Raw genomic sequence first — 23687 nt, 5'->3', positions numbered from 1 at the left:
ACCATAGAACGAAACTGCAGCGTATTCCTACACATATAATATGAACTCAAAGATAAAGCAGGAAATTTATTACCAACATTTTAAAAATATTAATAATCTGAAAGTTATTAAATTATTAAGTTATTATTAATATGAATAAAAAAAATAATTACCTTCGAGAAATGCAATTTAAAAAAAATAATTACCTTTGAGAAATGCAATTTAAAAATATTAATAATCTGAAGGTTATTAAATTATTGAGTTATAATTAATAAAAATAATATATTATAATAATAACAAAATAAATAAAAATAATTACCTTTGCGAAATGCAACATGACGTCATACAAAAATCAATATGACGTCTTACGAAAATCCAATATGGCGTCTTACAGAAAAAACCGAAAAGGCGTCTATATTCGGGACAAATTCGGGACAAATTCGGGACATTCGGGACAAATTCAGGACATATTCGGGACAAATTCGGGACATATTCGGGACAAATTCGGGACATTCGGGACAAATTCGGGACGCATTCGGGACATTCGGGAGAAATTCGGGACATATTCGGGACAAATTCGGGACGATAAAAGAAAAATCAATTATCGATAAAAGAATAATCAATAATCGATAGAAGAATAATCAATAATATCGATTACTGCTTTACCGATGTCGTTTCGCGGGAAATTTTGAAATTATATACTTTGAATTTATAAATAATAATTTTTATAAAATTCAAATATTTAATTTTTCAGTAGTTTATGAACAATTTATAAATATTAATAATATATGAACAAATTGAAATTCCATAATATATACGAAGGAATATTCTTTCACCGACGGGAATAGCATAATCTCTTCCTCGTTTCAGAGGATAGCGTGCCAAACTCTCATGCCAGAGGTTCAAATCCCAGTTGGGGAAAATATTTTTTTTCCATTAATAATAATAATGACACAAGATGGCGTCTTTTAAAAACCAAAGATGACATTTAAAAAAATCCAATATGGCTTCTTGCGAAAAAACCAATAAGGCGTCTTATGAAAAATAGGACCCCGGGAATTTCAAAATTTCAAAAATTTAAAATGGCGTCTTATAGAAAAACCAATATGGCGTCTTATGGAAAACCAATATGGCGTCTTATGAAAAATGGGACCCCCCCCCATGACGATTTGACCTAATTAATCAATTAGAGGACCCCCTGTGGCGATTTGACCTAATTAATTAATTAATTGACCTAATTAATTAATTCGAGGACCCCCCGGGGAGATTTGACCCAATTAAATTAATTCGAGGACCCCCGGGGAGATTTGACCCAATTAAATTAGTTCGCGGACCCCCTGGGGCGATTTGACCCAATTAAATTAATTCGCGGACCCCCTGGGGCGATATCCGCGGATTCCGCGAAATCAACCGCGGATCACAGCAGGGGGTCGCGGGTTTTGGGGGGGGTGAGCCAGAACTGTCACATGTACACTACTATTGAAATAAACAGATAAAATAAATACAAAAACTGTAAAGCAATAAAAACCTTAAACGCATTAGACATAGAAAGATATTCCAAGAAGAACTATAAAACTAGAGACGAAACACATGACTGAAATAAAAAAAGTACATAATAAAAAAATATATAAAAAGTGCATAGGAATTAGGGAAAAGTTAAAATTCCAAGAAAAGTAATAAAAGTAGAGTCAGACCCTTAGACGATAACACAAAAAAACGACAGACTGAAGCAATAAAAAGAAATACAAGACGGACCGACAAGAAATATAAAAAAAAGGGATATCTTGATAAAATAGAAACGACAAACACTCAGAAAAGTAATAAAATGTAAAATTTACGACCCTCGACCCATGGGACCTAGCGTACCCCCTTTTGCACACGAAAACGACGCTTTCCTCTCCCAAAAAGCAAAGCGTCCCTAGGTCCCAATTCATATAAATACTCCGGAAAATTTATCTAGAGTTAGTTATCGACACTCCAGGACCAGCTATATCGTCTCTTTGACCCTCGTCTTAATTATTAATTCAAAGTTAAAACTTAGAAAATTTTCAACATTTGTTTTATATAAAGTTTAACTTTACATTTATTTTATACAAAAATTTGAATCAACCATTAGTTAAAACAATTCGTAATTTGAATTTAAAATTCCAAATAACCTTTTGTAAATATTTCCATTTTACAATAGAAATATTTTTATATTAAATAAAACAAAGCGTAGAGTCAGTGTAAGTGTCTGTGAAACGAATTAACACTCGACTCATCATCGTTCAACTTCAATCAATAATCAATCAACAGTCAATTCATAATCAATCCAACACCGAGGGGTAATCAAGAGAATCAGAGCTAAACAATTGAATCAAAACCATTATAACCAAGTCAACCAATGTAAGTCATTCATTATTGTAAAATTTATATTATACACTACACACAACACAAAATAATACAACTGCAACGATTAATAAATTAAATAAATGTCATTCATAATTTTAACAACAAATCAAGTGTGATAATTACAACAACAACCTATCCCTCTCTCTCGTCCACAGTCTTTCCCTATTCGCGCCGTGAACCCGATCTATTGACCGAAAGGTTAGGATCGAATCAAAGTAAGTACATATTACAATTATTACGGGTAAATTCGGACATAACAATACAAAAAAAAGGAATATCAAAAAAGTCAAGTACAAAAGTACTAATTTCTTTAAAAATCATTGACCCATATGAATGGTCTTAACTTTTGACAAAATTTTATACTTGACCCCGTCCGGTTCTTCCCAAATAAAATTTCGAGTCTTTCACACAAATGTAGACTCATCAATAAAAAGTGAATAGTATCACTTCATCTGTATCAAATTGATTAATACGAATATGAAACATAATACGTATATGTAATACTGAACTATCATACTTAGCCAACCACTCGTGAAAATATTTCTCTGCGATTACTTTGTATTTCTCCATGATTAGTCTGAATTTCTTTAAAATTAACCGATACGGAGAAATGTGTGAAAAAATTTTTTCAAATTTTTCTGAAATCGTTGGTGAGCGGCAAAAAAATGACGTCAGTAAAATAGTTCAAAAAGTAAAATGTAGGGGCGCTTTTAATGTATAATGCATAGAGTGGGTATAAGCTTATCCACCTTCTAATAATGCATATTGCATAGTATATGAAACTAAAGATTGCTAAAGATGTACATCAATGTACATATGTATGATTGTATGAATAGATATCCGTCGTCAATATTATAAACAATTATAACAGTGTGTAGGGTTAAAACTTTATTTGGGAAGAACCGGGCGGGGTCAAGTATAAAATTTTGTCAAAAGTTAAGTCCATTCATATGGGTCAATGATTTTTAAAGAAATTAGTACTTTAGTACTTGACTTTTTTGATATTCCTTTTTTTTGTATGTTTAAAAAAAAAAAAAATAATAGTTTCGAATACTTCACTCTCCTTTTTGTACAAAAATTTATTTTTGTTTTTTGTTTGATAAATTTATATAACAATAAAATATAAATATACAAAAAATCAAACTAATTTCGATTCAAAAATACAGAATTCCGGGGAATAATTTTCTTTTGGTAGGAATACTGTGGATGCTCAGCTACAAACGGCCCAATTTTCTCAGAAGATTGAAAAATGTTACATTCAATAATCATATTATGTGCATCGTATTGCTGAAATTTATTGAAATTTTTTTTTATTTTTTAAATGATCTGGAATTATTTGACTATAGTCGTGAATTTTAATGTGAAATATTCTCATTGTATCGGAAAATTAGTTGAACATTATTTCAACTATTCCCTGATAATTGGGAAGATAATTAAAATCATGACAATCACGGATTGTCATGAAACACAAAACCAAATAGCTATGAAGCCCTTAATAGAAGTAAGCTTCAGTATAAATATAATACTTATGTTTTATTTCGCAAGTCCTTTTAAATGTGTAGAGAAAAAACTCACATGTGAAAAACATGCGAGAACTGGTGGCGAAAACTGAAAGGTTATTCAGTCAAGCAAAAAGACTTATATTTGCCGCAGCATGGTAGATCTGTCATTATGCAAGACCCATCTTACAACAAGAAGAGTGCATCTAGATCATAAATTTATAAAAAAAGTGATCCCAAATGGAAGAAGATCGCATGATGCTCAGTGTAAAACAAGCCCGGTTGTAAGCGAGTAATAACCATCTTTTCTCAAGATGGAAGCATTTGAAACCTCTATGTGACTAATGTGTCCTTTTGAATATTTCACACAAGCTTGATATATTTAAAGCTAGAATTTTTCCGATTTATGATGATTGAGCAAATAAATAAGTCGCTTGTTGCTCGGGAACAGACGAGAATAGATTAAGAAAAGAAGAGCCCATCTTCTCTCAAGACGGAAACATTTGCGTTCTACTGGCAGTCAATGTTTTTTCTAAAATATTTCACACAAGATTGATCCATTTTTAACCTAAATTCTTTCGATTTATGATAATATAGATAATAAATATCGTAACTTGAAATTTTTTATATTTAGGGTGGGTAGTGGCGCTACTGTCGTTGAATCTTAGCCCTCTCATGGCAAGATGTAGAAATATAAAATAAATGTTGTGCACTTTTGATTTAATACAAATAACGGAACTCGAAACAAGCCGCTCGTTGCTCGGGATCAGACGAGAAGAGATAAAGCGAAGCAGGGCCCATCTTCTCTCAAGACGGAAACATTTGCGTTCTACTGGCGGCCAATGTTTTTTCTAAAATATTTGACACAAGGTTAATCCTTTTTGAGGGTGAATTTTTTTGATTTATGATAATTTTAATAATAAATATCGAACTTGAAATTCTTAATATTTAGAGTGGTCGGTGGCGCTACTGTCGTCAAATTTTAGCCCTCTCATGGCAAGATGTAGAAATATGAAATGAATGTGGTGCAATTTTGATTCGATACATATGATACTCGAAAAAAGTCGCTTGTTGCTTGGGATCAGACGAGAAGCGATGGAGTGAAGCAAAGCCCATCTTCTCTTAAGATGGGCACATTTGGGTTCTACTGGCGGCTAATGCTTGTTCTAAAATATTTGACACAAGATTGATCCTTTTTGAGGGTGAATTTTTTTGATTTATGATAGTTTAAATAATAAATATCGAACTTCAAATTCTTTATATTTAGAGTGGGTGATGGCGCTACTGTCGTTCAATTTTGTGTGAAATATTTTGGAAAAAACTTTGGCCGCCAGTAGAACGCAAATGTTCCCGTCTTGAGAGAAGATGGGCCCTGCATCTCTTTATCTATTCTCGTCTGATCACGAGCAATAAGTGACTTGTTTCGAGTTTCGTTATTTGTATCGAATCAAAAATGCACCACATTTATTTCATATTTCTACATCTTGCCATGAGAGGGCTAAGATTTAACGACAGTAGCGCCACCACCCACTCTAAATATTAAGAATTTCAAGTTCGATATTTATTATTTAAATTATCATAAATCAAAAAAATTCACCCTCAAAAAGGATTAATCTTGTGTCAAATATTTTAGAAAAAACATTGGACGCCAGTAGAACGCAAATGTTCCCATCTTGAGAGAAGATGGGCCCTTCTCTTTATTTATTCTCGTCTGATTCTGAGCAACAAGCAACCCTTTTCGAGTTGTCGCTCATTGTATCAATGTCAAATCGGCCAACGTGTATTTGATATTTTACCATGTCACCGTAAGATAACCAAGATTTAACGACAGTAGCGCCACTTTTTATACAACGAAGATGCGCCAATCTTGTGGTAAGATGGGTTTCGATTGTCTACAGCTGGTTTGTATTGCCTGTATGTGCGACTCGAATTCGCTGAATTTACAACTACTATCATTTAAAAGTACATATTAATTTTAGATTGATTCTAACGAACAACAAATAAAAACTTATCCTTATTGTCTGCAAATGGCCTTTACTTATATCTACTCTTATTCTGTTTTTTCGCGTCCCTTTTTCCCTCAAGATGGAACCGGCTCATTTTACCCTTTTTTTTTTTATCTGCAAATTTTTTGTTTTTGTACAAAATATTGCCACTTGATTTCAATGTAATCAAGTTATATTCCGTTTTGTTAGTGCCTGTGGTTTATGTGAGAAAAGTAGAATCCCTATCAAATCGATCCTAGATTCTTTAAAATCGAAATGGATTTGTCGCTGTCCCGGCTAGAAACAAAATTCATACATTTTCCATCACACTGAAGGCCATCTTCCGCACAATTCAGTTATTCTTTACACACAACTTTTTTTGAATGCAATGTTTCCTTACTCTCTTCAATCCGTTTCAATCTACACTCAAGATGACTTTCTTGATTCAAGCAGGCCTCTTGAATCAAGATTGAAAAATTTTCCTGAAATCGGCGATTTCTCTCAGTGTAGAAACAAAACATAAATTTACGATTTATGTACCCGAAAGCCTCAATTTTACATGAGCTGTTTATTTATTTTATTATAATCAAATTAATGAATAACCAAAAGACGTGAAATATAAAAAAAAATGGCAAAATTTTGAAGTATAAAGTTGAATAATTCCCTGGAAAAAAACAAAAAAAAAAAAATTACGCGCTTTTTCACGATAACGCTTGCAATACATGTTAATAATATTATAATGAAAAGCACCTATCCTTCAATAAGTACCCATTCGACTCCAACATAAAGGCATTTTGCGCATCTAATTTTGGATGACTCCGTCTCAGTTTGAGTTTGTTGCAAATTTAATTGGCCCTTGCATTGCTCGTCATCAAAATATAAGCTGTCGACAGAGCATCACAATCAATGAACATTCTGGCCATGACTCCAACGTATAAACTGTATTGTTTCCAGTTAAACGTATTCATTATTCATATTGAAATAATATAATACTGAACTTCTCAATTCACTTGAGTTTGTAGTTTTTTATGGATGATTTTTCCGATTTACTCGAAAAGTCAACGTCATTTTACTATTATTATAGATATCTTGCAGCAGGTGGTAGTTGAGTTTCATTAGGTTATTACTATCAAGTGTCTAAAACCACAGTTTGCAATACCATTCACAAAACTTGTCTTGCCTTTTGCTACAAGTTGATGTCTATGGTACTTGTTCAACCAACGACTGCAGATTGGATCGAAATCGCAAAAACCTTTGAATCCAGATGGGAATTTCCCCGTTGCATTGGTTCTATCGATGGTACACACATCAGGATAATAGTATGCTCTTTTTGATTTATGACTTTAGATTCATACATTATAGTTTTAAAATTTCCCATCTGATTGCTCATTGAATATTTGTTGTGACAGGCTCGACCAAACAGCGGTTTCAAGTATTTTAACTACAAGTTGTTTATAGTACTATTTTATTGGCAGTATGTGATGGTAAATACTCCTTTGCACTAGTAGATATTGGTGCTAATGGTCGACAAAGAGATAATGAAGTTTTTTCACAATCAAGCATGGGACGTTGTTCCGAAAACGTAGGAGTTTCACCACCAGCAGCTGTCACAGGAACACAAACAGTTCTCCAGTTATTTTGATACATCTTTGGTTAACAATGAAAATTGATAATCACGTCAAATTTTGGGCTCATTTATTACAGTCCAGACACCTTCAATTGTATCAACACTTTGACAAACTTTACATGATTCTAAAATAGAAAAGAAAATTCTAACAGAGACTCACAGAATTAGTAATCTAATTAAATGCAGATAATGCAGGCATTAACCATTTCAACACTCCCACTTTAATGTTTGCATTTATATACACGTAACAGTTTTTAACCTATAAATACAAAGTTTGATATTAATTAATTTTTATTTTTTATTTATTTTGAAAAGACTAATCAGTTAGTCTTCAGCACAGTTTACCACCCCAATCGTTTGACGTAGTCTCTAAAATGTTTTTCTTGGTAGTGATTTCGTGAATATATCAGCTTGCTGATTCATTGTATTTATATACTGAGGTATTATTTTTTGTTGTCTTGCTGCTTCAAAAAGAAATTTAAACTTTAAGTCTATGTGCTTAGACTTCATTTCGAATTGACTATTTTTGATCCAGGCAATTGCAAATTGATTGTCAATTTATAACGGTGGAGAGTTCAATTTCTTTCTTAACAGTTGCTGAAACAGTGAACAACTCCAAATTAAATTTACCGTAGTTTGACAGGAAGCAACAAATTTAGCTTCAGCTGTTGACAAGGCAATGGTTTTTTGTTTTTTGGAACTCCAAACAGTTGGACTATTGCCTAATTTTACAATATAACCTGAAGTTGACTTTCTTGTTTTTGATTCTCCGGCATAGTCAGCATCAGCAAAACCTTGAATTTTCAGCTTATTCTTTGAATCAAATTTAATACCAAATTCGAGTGTAACTTTAACATATTTTAAAATACGTTTAACTGCTTCACAATGAGGCTTCTGATAGTAGATATAGAACAGTATTGGCTAACACTGTTTACTGCATTAACTATAACAGGTCTTGTTATCATTGATAAGAATAACAAGCTGCCAACTTCCTCTCTACGGTACATCTGGTATTGGATCATCACCTTTGTTTACCTTCAGCATGCTGATAGGCTGACAGCTATCAGATAGTGTGCTGATTGGATTTGCCAGTTCCATCCTAAATCTCTCTATCAACTTTTGTGCATACAGCGTTTGATGAGCTATGATTGATCTATCTGAACACCTATAAAGTTGAATACCTAGAAACATACTCAAATTACAAATTTTAATTTCAAATTGCTGCTTCATATGTGTTAACAACATCTCCATTTTCTTTTTGCATCTGGAGATCACCAGGTCATCATCAACGTAAATGGCAAGAATGAGACACTCATCAATGTCTCCAGTTTATCTGAAAACACATGTATCAGCTTCCAGTGGTTTCATATTCAGTTGTTCCAGACAAGCAACAAATCTTTCGTTCCAACAACGTGGTGCTTGTTTTAAGTCGTAAAGGCTTCGTTTTAATTTACAAATTTTGTTGGTACCATCACTAAAACCTTCTGGTTGTACTATGTATACATCTTCACTGATTTTTCCATATAAGAAGGCTGTTTTAATGTCAAATTGCATCAAATGCATATCTTTTGATGCAGCCAAAGTCAGCATGACTCTGATTGAATCGAACTTAACGACTGGAGTGAATGTTTCAGAGTAGTCAAGGCCAGCCTTTTGTTGACATCCCTTGACTACTAATCTGGCTTAATATCTTTCAATAGAGCCATCAGATTTCAATTTTGTTTTAAATAATATCCAAAGATCAGCTTTATGTGGTCTTTTAAACAACACCCAGGTATCATTCGGCAGAGCTTGCATCTCTCCTGTCATTGCTTTGAGCCACTCAGTTTTCTCATCATTGTTCTGAACATCAGCATAATTTATAGGCTCCTTGCAGATGCAGGCTGTACCAGTAGTGGCTTGATGCGCATATTTATCTTGATTTTCTCCACAGCTGATACAGTAGTATTCGTCATCTTTTGCTGGTACCTTTGTTATACCAACACATTCTGAATGAAACCAGTCTGGACAGTTTTGACATCCAACCCAATTAACTAATTTTGATCGTGGACATACAACTACCTTACAGTAATGTCCATCAGCTGAATCTATTGATCTACTGCCAGCGCTATCATAGTCACTATCACTTGACTCATCTTGAATTTCATCAAATTCCCACGTAGTATCAGAATCCTCAGGGTCCAAGCTGTGCACCATGTGCTGACTACTGTTTGTATCTTTTTGATAATGACCTGATTGTTGTTGATCACCTGGTGACTATCAGTGTCTAATATCTGGACTTAAGTCACAAACTCATCATTTTTCTGATCGTCAACTGGAATTTGTTTATCTTGTTGACCTGTACTGACATATTTTAGATTATTATAAGTTTGAACTTTACCTCATTGAGGAAACCAAATTCTATATCCCTTGACATCTTCACCATAGCCCACCATGATTCCACTGCCTTTTAATTCCATTTTCTTCTTTTCTCTTTTGGGATATGAACCAACACTCTTGATCCAAACACTTTAAAGTGTTCCAGATTTAGCTCTTTTCTATACCACAGTTCAAAAAGTGACTTTCCCTTTTCAGAGCTTGTACCAGATCTATTCAAGATATAAACAGCTGTGTTCGTTGCTTCTGCTCAGAGATTTTTTGGCATATTTTTACTGTGAAGCATTGTTCTACTTGCTTCAACAATTGTTCTGTTATCTCTCTCAGCTTTACTATTCTGTTCAGGTGTGTATGGTACTGTCTTTTGATGTACAATACCATGATCTAGAAAAAATTTTTCTATTTTTTTGTTTACAAATTCACCACTTTTGTCTGACCCGACAGTATTGATTGTTTTTCCTGTTTCCTTTTAAAATCTGAAAACAAAATATTTAAAATAAGTTGGTACCTGACTCTTTTCTTTTAGAAAATACACTGTCCGGTAATTAGAGTCATTATCTTTAATTATCAGGAAGAATCTGGAGTTAATTAACGAATTATCGAACGGACTACACACATCTGTATGGATAAGTTCACCAACTTGACTTTTTTTGGTCATGCTATTCTTATGAAATTGTCCATGCATTTTACCAACCAGACATGATTTACACTCGTCTTGTTGTCCAACTACTGGTATACCTTTTATACTCAGGAAGTGCTTGACATGGTTATAATTCTGATGTCCCAGCTGTTCATGCCATATTTTTAAAGTCAACGGTTGTGGCTTGGCTACTAATGCGTGTTCTTGACATGACTCACTGCCACGTGCGCAGCGCCTTGTTTCTCTGGATCAGGGGTGGATTCTGATGTATCATCTTTTCTTTTACCTTGTGCATTCTTTAGGCACTCAGTTTTCAAGTGTCCTGGTTGTTTGCAGTAATTGCATATACCAGGCTTTTTGGAGTGACCATGATAATTCGGAAAGAAGAATGCACAAGATAAAAAAGATCTGGTAACGTTTGTTGGGGCGTGTGGCCCGCGTTACCGTTGAAAATTAAAAATTTTCAATACTCCGGCTAGGGCCGTGTTAAATTTTATCTGTTAAATGATTTTTGAAAGTAACAATACAATAATAGTACACTTTTTTTTAATTTTCTCAAAATCAATTTTTTTTTTTTTTTTTTTCGCTCAAATTACGTAGAGTTAAGGCAAGCTAAAACTTTTGTTAGAATCAACGGAATGACTTCAAATTAGGCTCAAAAAACGTGGTTTTCAAAACTCTATCGCCCCTCAAGGAGTTTATCCTGATTCCAATGGTCAATTTTTTTCAATTATTGAAAAAAAAATTACGAAAATATTTCAAAAATTCTATTTTTTACAATTTTTAAAAAACCATAATTTTTTTTGAAAAAAGTTCCGAGTAAAAGTTGTAGGATTTTACCACACATACTTTTTAAGTCTTATACAAAGTATTTAGGACGATTTTGTCGAAAGTTTGTCGAGCGTTTTTTAGAAATTACTCGAAACTAGGAAAGCAATAACTTTTGATAAAATTGTAGTAAAGACTTCGTATTAGGCTCAAACAACGCGTCTTCTGAAACTCCATCGCCTTTCATGAGGAAGAGCATTATGTGTTCAGTTACTTTTTTTTTTTTTGAAAAAAACTAAATTAAAAAAAAAAAAAAATGAGATATTTTTATTTTAAATTGGAACTAAAAGAAGAAAGAATCAAATTTTTTTCCGTTCATTTTGAAATATCAAAATATTAAATCAAAATACAATGAGAATCATAGAAGATACTTCAATCTCAACTTGACACTCAAAAGTTATACATCAGAATTTTTTAGTTTCAATATGAAAAAAATTATGATTAAATGGAAATAAATACCACTTACCTGGAAACAAACCATGTTTTCGATAGTATTCATCAGACATAGTATTCTCATATCCAAACAAATGCATTCTTTACTAACGCAAAAAATTATCTCGAGTTACCCTTTTCTTTTCGACTCAATACAAATTTATCTTGAGACAGAGACGATTTTTTCCGAAACATGCAAGTTTTATTTTGGAATAATATTCTTTCAAAACAGAAAATTTTTTTCTACAGCGTACATTCGCCAAAATTGCCATGGCAATGCTCCTTCGTCTTCTAAAAATTTAGCAAATCGTTGACAAATTTCTTCCTTTCGAACTAGGAATTCTTCAGTAGCTGGTGAATTATCATTGCTGTGATCATCAATTTGCATAGGCGTTTGATTCCTCCACAATCCATTTACAATTTCTCCATCCTGTGTGTCACTGTTATCCAAAGATGTATGAAAATCACTGGAGAACTGTTTGTGTTCCTGTGACAGCTGCTGGTGTGAAACTCCTACGTTTTCAAAACAACATCCCATGCTTGATCGTGCAAAAACTTTACCATCTCTTTGTCGACCATTAGCACCAATACCTACCAGTGTAAAACTGTATTTAGCATTACATACTGCCAATAAAATAGTACTATGAAACAACTTGTAATTGAAATACCTGGAAGCGCTGATTGGTAGAGCCTGTTACAACAAATATTCAATAAGCAATCAAATAGAAAGTTTTAAAACTATCATGTATGAATCTAAAGTCATTAATCAAAAAGAGCATATTTTTATGTTAACATTCGTTATATATTGACGATCAATCTGCAATTGCCTAGATCAAAAATAGTCAATTCGAAATGAAGTCTAAGCACATGAACATAAAGATTAAATTTGTTTTTGAAGCAGCAAGACAACAAGAAAGAATACCTCAGTATATAAATACAATGAATCAGCAAGCTGGTATATTCACGAAATCACTACCAAGAAAAACATTTTAGAGACTACGTGAAACGATTGGGGTGGTAAACTGTGCTGAAGACTAACTGATTAGTCTTTTCAAAATAAATAAAAAATAAAAATTAATTAATATCAAACTTTGTATTTATAGGTTGAAAACTGATACGTTTTGTAACTGGGAAGTTATGATCAACATTCAACCAAGTTTCCGGACAAACTTGATGATGCTGTTAAAATTTCTAAAATTAAACTTGTAGGTTTTTTTGCTGGGGATAACATTGCTTCAAGAGGACTGAATCATTTATCTGATTCATCAAAAACAATTTTTCCTGACTCGGAAATAGATCAACAAATGGCTTGAAAACGAACTCAAGCAACTGGTTTTTCAAAAAATGTTATTGGGAAGACTGAAAAAACAACACGTCCTAAAATATTCAAAAAAAACGAATTTAGTATCTCAACAAATGAATCAAGAGACATTTTAACCACAAAACCGAGTTCCATAATAGTCTGTTATTTTCTTGAAAAAGAAGAACAAGTTAGAAGTAAACTCTGGGATCTGGTTGAGTGTTTAGTACCAGAAAAAATAACAAGTGCAACTGGACAACAATTATATAATAATGTTGTAGAAAGTTTTAATGATCGATAAATTTTTTTGGATAATGTTGTCGAATTTGGTTCTGATGGCTGCAATGTTATGATAGGAGAAAAAAATCAGTCACCTCAGAAAGGATTTTCCGGGCATAACAATATTCAAATGTATTTATCACTCATTAAATTTATGTGCAAGTGAAGCTTGCAAGATGCTACTACATTTACTTGAGAATTTGGAAAGAGATATTTTTAACTTTTTTACTCATAGCTGCCAACGAAAATGTGAATTTGAAATGTTTACTGATACACCAGTTCCCAAGCTATTACACTCAGCTCAAATTTATTGGTTGCCATTGACTAGTTAAAGATAAAATGCTTGAGCAATGGGATGCATTACATTTTTATTTTAAAGGCTTGAGACAAAATTAGTTGCATCTCAGAAAATTTTTGAAGACTTGGATGATCGATACAAAAAATGATATTTTATATTCTTGGACTGGGTTCTTACTGAAATAACAAAAACAAACCAGCTTTATTAGTCAACTAAAGTTGTGATCACTGATTTACATGAGTCAATGACAAGATTATATCAAGAATTGCTGTGTAGTTATATCGACGAAAAAATGTTTTAGGTCAAGCCAAGAGAGGAGTATCACTTACACGCATACTATTAATAAAGTTGGCACCTCGAGTGTGCTCCTCAAAGAACTACCAAAAGATTAATTATGAATGTCGTCATTTATTATTTCATAAATTTAATGATGACATTAATCAAACTCTTAGAAATGATATCTTTTGGGGGAAGTTATACCATCTTAAAATCTGAATGTATTTTCAACAAAGCTAAGAATGACTAAAACTAAGCTTCGTAGTTAAATGATTATACAATCAGTGAAAGGATATTTATTAACCAGTCAGCATGTAAAATCTGGTGGTAGAAAAGCATGAAACGATTGTGTAACTTCCATACCATCACACCAAAAATAAGTAAATGTGTCAAAGTTACAAAACAATAATTTTGAGGTTGGATTTTTTAAATTCGATAAGATCAAAAGACTTTACAAAAAGACGTGATATCTCAACAAAAAAAAAAAAAAAAATTTTTTTTTTCAAAAAAAGTGTCAAGTATTCGAAAATTGTCACTAATTGTGAGTATATTGATAGAGATAAGATACCAGAAAGACAAGAAGAAAATATATTTTTGACGCATGTAATTAAGTCTAAACTATTGAAAAAATTTTATACTTGACACTTTTTTTGTAAAAAAACTTTTTTTTATCGTTGACATATAGTTAACTACGTGACACGTGGAGAATTGTAACTAGTTCACTACTAGTTAAGTACGATACTAATAAATATTATGATGTTTATACATAAATAAACGATTGAATAATAAAATGTTTCAAAAATAAATTTATTTGTAAACATATGTTACCTCTATGGCTAGCCATCGATTATCTGGTAATTTTGGAAAAATTTGACGAAATTTCAGCTTCAAAAACAAAAGCTTGTTTATCTGTAAAGTTATCACCATGTTTTTTCATAAAACCATGTGTATTTTTAAATGATAAAAAATTATTTTTTTTAGGGAATTTTAATTTCCTATTGTTTTCGCTTTTCATCTGGACCCCCCCCCCTCAACCATGGTAGACCCCCCCCCCTCCCCTCGAAAATTTTCTAAGTCCCTTAATCTAAATACGATAAATATGAAAAATACCGTTAAATATAAAGGAAAATATAGAAAAATCACGGAATATAAAGAAAAAAACGATAAATATGGGAAAATATCACTGAATATGAAAGAAAAATTACTAAAAATAAAAAACAAAACGATAAATATGGGAAAATATCAGTAAATATAAAGGAAAAAGCGCTGAATATGAAGAAAAATTCAATAATTATGGAAAAATATCAGGGAAATATCAGTAAATATCAAAAAAAACTCAGTGAATATAAGGAAAAATACGTTACATATGAATTATATCAGTGAATATGAAGGAAAAATCACTGAATATGAAGAAAAATACCATACATATGGGAAAATATCAGTAAATATAAAAGAAAATGTAGAAAAAAATAGGAAAATATCAAAGAAAAATTAGTAAATATGAAGAAAAAAACGATAAATATTGGAAAATATCAGTAAATATAAAGAAGAAAGCGCTGATGTTGCACAATTGTTTATTTTATATTATTTTTAAAGGATAGGTTGAGGGATAGTTAAGGCGTCTCGTAGACTCTGATGATTACACTTTTTAACTTTTATCAAAACTATCTGTACACTTAATTAACCTTAATTGATAATGAACATTAAAACTACAACTTGGTGCACTACAATGTCTAGTTGTGTCAATTATATTAATTGACGTCAACCGTAGACCAGCTTCATATATCGTAATTTAATGCTTAACAACAAGTAAACTACTAATTGTTCTTTGATTTTATCGCTCTTTTGGTAAGTGTGTGTGTCTTTTGGTGTGTAAGGTGTTCTGAATATTAATTTTACTAACTATGTGCTCAAGATTTAACTAAATATTAATAAACTACGTGTGCTCAAAATTTTTAATAATTAGACATGTGCTCAGACTAAGCGTGCTATGTGTACTGTGTCGTTTTACAATCTTTTGTGTCGCATGTGTGTTTTCATGTATGTGTGAGTGGTTATACAACATGCGATGGTTGCTATCTGCTTTATCCGAAGTGCTCTGGTTTTTCCAGCTTATAAATCCTAAACATTCCGCCTGCCATCAGCAATCTGTTGCTGATGCTTGATGTGAAATGACAGGCAGGATTATAAGCTCAGCAAGGGGCCGTTTCAAGATTGAGGTAGCTGTTTTAACCATCACAACTCGAGTCAACCATCAGCACCAAGAAGTAATTCGATAATTCTAGCTAATTGCCATCTACACGGTGGCGCTCGTTCATCTGAAATCGAAACTAATGATCCAACTTGGATTTGATTATTAACATGATACCATTTTGAAATCGATTGTTGTCTTTGCAAGTATTGTTGCGACCATTGTGCCTAAAATTGTTGTGCTATTTTCTGAATAAATTGCCATCTAGACAACCTGGAAGTGGAAAAATCAATCAGGCAAGGTTCAGGTATAGCTTGTAATGGTGCTCCAATCAAGAAATGCCTTGGCGTTAACGTCAGTAGATCTGACGGATCGTCACTCATAGGTTCGAGTGGTCTAGAATTGAGTATAGCCTCAATTTGCGTAAGCAATGTTGAAGCCTCTTTATATGTGAATTTTGATTCACCAAGAGTGCGCTTAAGATGATATTTAGTCGATTTAATCAGTGCTTCCCATTTGCCCCCCATGTGTGGTGACGCTGGCGGATTAAAATGCCACTGAGTAAATTGTTTTGTGATCGTGTTCTCTAAAATTCTATTCTCTTTTGTATACTGTGAAAAGAGAGTCTTTAACTCCTTTTCTGCTCCAATGAAGTTTGTGCCACAATCAGAATATAAGTGCGCTGATATACCTCGACTTGCTGTGAATCTTTTATATGTTGCAAGGAAACCTTTCGTTGTATATTCAGACACTAACTCTAAGTGTGCTGCTGATGTGGTCATACACACGGAGGCACATATCCTACCTTTGAATGTTTTTGTACCTCGGCTTTTCCATGTCTTTAGGATTATTGGACCAGCATAATCAATGCCTGTGTGATTGAAGGCTCGTGTAGGAGTTGCTCTCGAGAGAGGTAGTTGGCCCATCAGTTGATGAGCACGAATCCCTCTCTGTCGAACACATACTACACACCTTAAGATGTGCGCTTTTACGCTGGCTCTACCACCAATAACCCAATAATGCTGTCTCAAATATCCAAGAGTTAACTGTGTTCCACCATGTAGTGTTCTTTGATGTGCTTGCTCAATTAATAGAGTTGTTAATCTCGCTGTTCTTGGTAAGATAGCTGAATGCTTATTCTCATAAGTCAATGCAGTGTGCTCTAGTCTACCCCCAACACGTAAAATACCCTCGGCATCTATGAATGCAGTTAGTTTCTTTAGTGCGTTGTTGTTAGTCAAGGTATCTTGAGATTGTAATGTCTTCAAATCTTGACTGAAATGTGCTACTTGCGTAGATTTTATCCAAAATTTTCTTGCTTGCTCTAGTGCTATGTGAGATTCTAAAGGTTACTTTTTTAACGCTGAAATAAACTTCAAGCATAGTGAAGTGATCTTGAACAATTTGATAACTGATGAGTAATTTTCAATAAGATTTCACGAGTCTTTTCTGTCTGATTGAGTTGCTATTAGTGTAAGTCCAGGTCTTTCTTCGAGTATGCCTGAACTTTGTGCTATGTTCTCTTGTTTTGGCCATTTATCTTCTGAGTTTAGCAACCATGATAGTCCTGTCCACCATAATTCATGGTGTTCTAGTTGTTCAACTGTTATGCCTCGTGATGCACAATCTGCTGGATTCTGAGTACCAGGTACATGTCTCTAATGTGCGTGCTCGGTTAGTTGTTGAATTTGTGAAACTCTGTTGCTGGTGGTGCTATGATCCAATCGAGTGTAACTCGTGAGTCCGTCCATAAGTGAATGTTCTTTATGTTCAATTGCAATTGATTTTTAAAGTAATCTATGAGCTTTGCCAGTAGCAGCGCTGCTGTAAGTTCCAATCTTGGAATAGTGATCTTCTTTAAGGGTGCTACTTTTGTTTTAGAACAAATTAATGTGCTCCTGGCGCCGTTGGACGGATTGTGAACTATCAAGTAAATGACTGCTGCCATTGCTAATTGTGATGCATCTGAGAAGCCGTGTAGTTCAATAATTGATTCTTTATAAGTATTGAACCACCTTGGAATTGAGATTCTCGTCAGACTCATCAATTCATCTCTGATGATGCACCATTTTTGTGTGACTGTGCTCAGTAGGGAATCATCCCAACCTAGTTTCAATAACCAGAGTTCTTGCATGAGAATTTTTGCCTTTATTATGATTGGTGAGGCAAAGCCGAGTGGATCGAATATAGTAGCTATCTGTGATAAAATGAGGCGTTTAGTGCACTTGTGATCTATGTTGTTACTTTCAAGTGTTGAAAATGTGAATGTGTCCTTAGATAGTGACCAATAAATCCCGAGTATTTGGGTGTCACAATTGTCGAATTTAATTTTTGCGTCATCACTCATTTCTTGAGTGTCTTGTGGTATCGATGAATGCCATTTTGCAAGAGGAAAGCCGCCCGCCTTGCAAATTGCACTAAGTTGACTTGCTTTTTCTTCAAGTTCTTTTGATGTATCTCCACCGCCAAATATATCATCGACGTATCGACCATGTATTAGTGATGGTACTGCATGTGGATAATTGTGCCTTTCATCTTCCACTAATTGCAGTAATGTTCTGACTGCTAAGTATGGTGCTGCTCTAGTTCCATAAGTAACTGTAGTCAGAAAGTAGTACTGTTCTCTACCTTCTGAATCAATCCAAAGTATTCTTTGCAAATCCCAATCAGCTGGATGTACTTGGATTTGTCGAAACATTTTAGTAATGTCCGTTGAAAACAAGTGTTTATATTGTCTAATCCATGTCAAGACATCTACTATGTTTAATAATAGGTTTTGACCTGGATACATTATGTCATTGATAGATTTTCTGATGAAGTATTACTCGAGCCATTGAATACGACTCGTAATTTAGTCGTAGTGCTCTGCTTACGTAAAACGCCATGATTTTTTTAAATGCTTTATCGTTCCTGATCTTGCCAACTGGCTATGGTATTTTTTCAGGGTGTAGGGGGGTCTATAGGGAGCCATTTACAAAATTACAAGAAAGATGTACTCTACAAGATAATTTGAATATTCTGTGGACACTTCCTTTTGATATTGCTGCAATAGTTGAACTGTCATCGTCTCTAATTACTGCACAAACATCTAGTCCCACACTTTTCAACACTTGGCTGTGATCAACTAATTGAGCTCTTGTATCAGGCTCAGACCTTAGCGCTACCTGTATAATTTTTTCGACAAAGGTGGTTGCGTGGATCACTCCCTTCATTACATCCTTTACAGTATCTATTTTTTGTTGCATAGTCTAGGACTTTGTTAAATAAAATGCTAATGATGGTACTATAACTATTATGCTATTATAGCTCTTGCCATTGCCTCGTTTACTTCAGCCCATATCATATAATACGATGATATGAACAATATTTTCATCAAAACCTTTTACTGTTTGGGTAAAATAATTTCTTTTTCATCATCATCATCATTAGTATCACAAAAGTAAAGTGTTTCAAGCTCTGGTTACAATTGATTGAGTATTTCAGGTGGTCTACCAAACAAAAATAGAAGAAAAAAAATATATAAATATGAATAAATACACAATAAATATTTCACATTCATATTTTATTTTATTTATTTTTATTTTAAAATCATTACAAAATCAACAGTACGATTCATTTTCTCTTTATTTAGTTCAGTATGTATGTATGTATGTATTTATTCATTTTTTATAAATCGAGAAAAAGAAAAAATAAATAAAAGAAAATATGAATGAGTTATATGATACAATTGACAAATAAAAAATTAATGTAAAATTTAAAAATACTCAAGATATATCCTGAAAAGTTAAATTATTTAAAAAAAAATTTTTAGTAACGGATTTGTTCTATTGAAAATTAAAAATTTCCAAAACTCCAGTGAGAGCTTGTGTGGTTCCTCTCGATTATAAAAAAATCATTATAGTTTCATTTTCTGAAAGAACGCAAAAAAATACACTCTATTCCCTACAAAAATCCTATATTCCCTCTACAAAATTTTTTTTTGGGCTTAAATTTTGACTGGGTCATTTTTATGAAATACCGAAGATATTCCGAGAGTGTCTTTGAAATTTAAAAAAAAAAAAAAAAAATCAAATCAGCCTAATAAACAGTTATTTCATTTGTTAATTAAAACACCTTGTGTTTTATTATTTTTATCCTTTTAGATTCCACTTCCTCGCGTTAATATTTGGTCCTTCGAGCAAAAGAGTCAGGACATGAGAGTAGTGCACGTACTTAAGTACTCGTTGCTGATACACAACGTGCACACAAAGTGATTATTATTTTTAAGTTGTTTGAGAAATAATAATAAAATTATGGGGTTATTCTTGTAAAAAATATATATGAAAATCAGAAATTTACTAGCTTGCTCAAGGTTGAAAAAGTGACAGGTGGTCATTTTTCAATATGTCTTGGCTTCTATGTTCCTAATCCAATGTCCAGTAGTTTTTCCATGTATATGTACTTCAAAATAAATATGGTCATGTGATTTCACCCTGGTGAAATAAAATATTGTCTAGACATGTTACTTATTGTTCTTTCAATATATTTAAGGACTATGGAAGGAGAATGCTTCAGGTGGTCCATCTGGACCCACGGAAGAGGTTGAATCACCGGAGTATAAGATAGCCATGTCACCAGAGCAACTACAGGCCGCTCATAACATCGACATTATCAAAACGTATCTCATTGAATCATATGTCACACAACAGTCACTTAGTGACCGCTTGACCAGGATTCACAAGTGGGTTGTGGTCGGTAAAAGAAAGGGTAAAGTCTTCACCATCAGTCAGCTGTCCGTACGTGACGAAGAAGCTAAGAGGGTTTTTCATCAACACACTGACAGACGGTCCCAGTTGGGCCGTTTGCCAAATGACAAGGCAAAATTAGAGCTTGAAAATAGGTCATACTGGGTGAACAACAAGCCGGTCATGGTTGAGAAGGGTTATTATGACACCTCTGCCATGATCAAAACAATACTCAACACACTTGTTGTTCCAACATCCAATGCCGTCTTTGTAGGCAACTCGAATGAGCTGCCACCATTGGATGTACCAACTTTCAATGGTAATTTCACCAAATGGCTTGAACTTGAGAGTCTGTTTGAACAAGTGATTGTTTTGAAGCCTGAGATCTCAGACATTTCCAAATTCCGCCATTTGCAGATGGCATTGGATGAAAGAACAAAAGAAAAAATCGGTGGCTATATAATTAAGGTTCTATACTTATTTCTTCTCGTAATCTGATGTTTTGATTGTTAGTTGTGTTAGAATTAGGATGAATTAAATTAGGTTGTGATGTAGTCATGAATTTAGTTGACAAGTTAATTATTTATTTGTAACAATTGTGTATGATTTTATTATTTGTTCGTATGTTTTGAAAGCCTCATGAGAGAGGCGATCTAGTTCAGTCGTTGTCTGATCGTAGACTGGCGTCAGCTAGAGCCTAGTTTTAAGGATTTTGTTAGGAAGGAAAATTTCTCTTTATTTTTTTAGAATCTAGGATCGTAGGCCTTGAGAAAAAAAGGGAAATCTCCAGGTTCTAAGGTAGTGCTGATACTTAAATTTCTAAACATGTTGTTTATGGTCATTCGGGTAAGACGTGTCGTCTAACCGTCATGGTCAATTACAATATTGGGCTGAAGGCCTGTTCAAACAAACATTTATTTTCAAATATGCATCTAAATTTCTAGAAAGTTTATCTTTGATCTTGACGATAATAATAATAATAGTGTGAGGAGTCAGACATCATTGCTACGACGTAACAATCAATTTTACAAATTTCGTTTGTAAATTTCACAAATTTTTTTTTTTGTTAAATTGACTCGTAACATATAAATGTAGATTTATATAAGGGGCCAACCCTTCACCATATGATTGTTATATTGTTGCACATGACTTCATTAGTCATGATTAATACACAGGAGACTCTACTCACACAGCTCGTTTATGATTTTGTTTTGTTATAATGTGTATAATTTAATGAAACATCTAAATTATTTACTTAGTTTATTGGAATTTTTAAAACGGATATCAAGTGTTCATTTATATCAAAAAAACGGTGAATTTATACGTGAAGTTTTCTCACAGAAATGAGTACTATCAAGCTGCATAGTTAAAGAGTGATTCGTGATTTTTAAATTTATTATTCTATTAAATTTGATTATGGTAAGGCTAGACTAATGGTCTGTGAATTGACCCTTCTTTCGTTAAAACATTATTTTTCAAATAATATATATGCATTAATTAGAACTGTAACTTGATCCTATAGGTTGTAAAATTTACAATTTTTATAGATGCTATAAATTAGATTATAGAATGAACTTTATGCATGATGTGTTGTTTATGCAAGATGGTTTTAGAAATATTTGCTAAAGTGTGATTAAGTTGTAGTTTCAATTAAATGAAAAGATGTGTAGTATTTAGTAGCATGATTCCATCATCAATGAAATCTTGAATAATTAATAATAATATGATTCGGGTAGGTACATATTTATGACCCCTTAAATGATAAAAATTCGGTATTAATTTATCAGATATTTATCACATTGCTTGGACCAATTATTTGATAATCAATCATGCACGCATAATTTTATCCCGCGCGTTTTATCCAAGTCCATTAACAATCTTTGAATATATATATTTATATCTATTACTCGTGGTTGAATAATTATTACAAGTCGCGTATTATTGTTATTTTTATTTATTTTTTTTTTTTTTTTAAACAGTATAATTTTACGGTTATTATTGAACCCAGTTATTGAATTGTTGAGGTATGCGAAGTAGACCTTCTATTGAGCTGCTGATTTCAATAAATGATTGGATGAATAGAATACGTGCGATTTGAATTGTCTAGGTTTAAGAAATTCTGTTGAATTATCTTCGTTAGTAATTATTAAATAGAATTTTCTTATTTGCAGTTAATTGATATTTATGTTGTGAATTTGATAAGTATTGTTAATGAGAAAGAAACGTAATTCATGTATCGTCAGCTGGACCGTTGGAGAACTATTTATCTATCTTGTAGCGAGATAGAATTAGAATGCAAATATTTGATGTTTCCCACCACATTGACATGTCATGTGACGTAATCAATGAGGTGTTTTATCCGTATATATATGTGTGGGTACGAGAGAACTCTCTTCTTGTCGCTTGAGACTCCGCTCTCTTCGCTTCTAGTCCGGCCACCAAGCCAAACGGTGTGTCCGAACTATACTTGTAAAGTTGTATTGGTGAAGTGGCTATGCCACCTCACAACCATTAATTTATATATATTGTGTCTTATTAAATTATCATATCGAATAGTCTAATTGTTAAATAAATTGCCTTATTCTTTTTAATATTAAATATAAATTTCGTGTCTTTGTTTAAAATTATTATTTGAAATTAAGTTAAATGTTGAAATATCGTAGCCGGATCATTTGTTAGACAACCAATATTGCCCTGTAAAATAATCCAACTAGATATGTATTTTAATTAACCCTGTTTTTCCTGCGCAGCAATGGCGCATAAGAATGGTAGGGAGACGGAAATGCGTAATGTAGGGAGAGGTAAAAAGGAACCTGAAAAATACGCGAAAATATAACACAATAAATGCGGTAGAAATAATTT

This window comes from Aphidius gifuensis, linkage group LG6 (genome assembly GCF_014905175.1).
Source record: "Aphidius gifuensis isolate YNYX2018 linkage group LG6, ASM1490517v1, whole genome shotgun sequence".
Taxonomy (NCBI): Eukaryota; Metazoa; Arthropoda; class Insecta; order Hymenoptera; family Braconidae; genus Aphidius; species Aphidius gifuensis.
The sequence above is the reverse complement of the archived record's forward strand: the minus strand, read 5'-3'. Positions refer to the sequence as shown.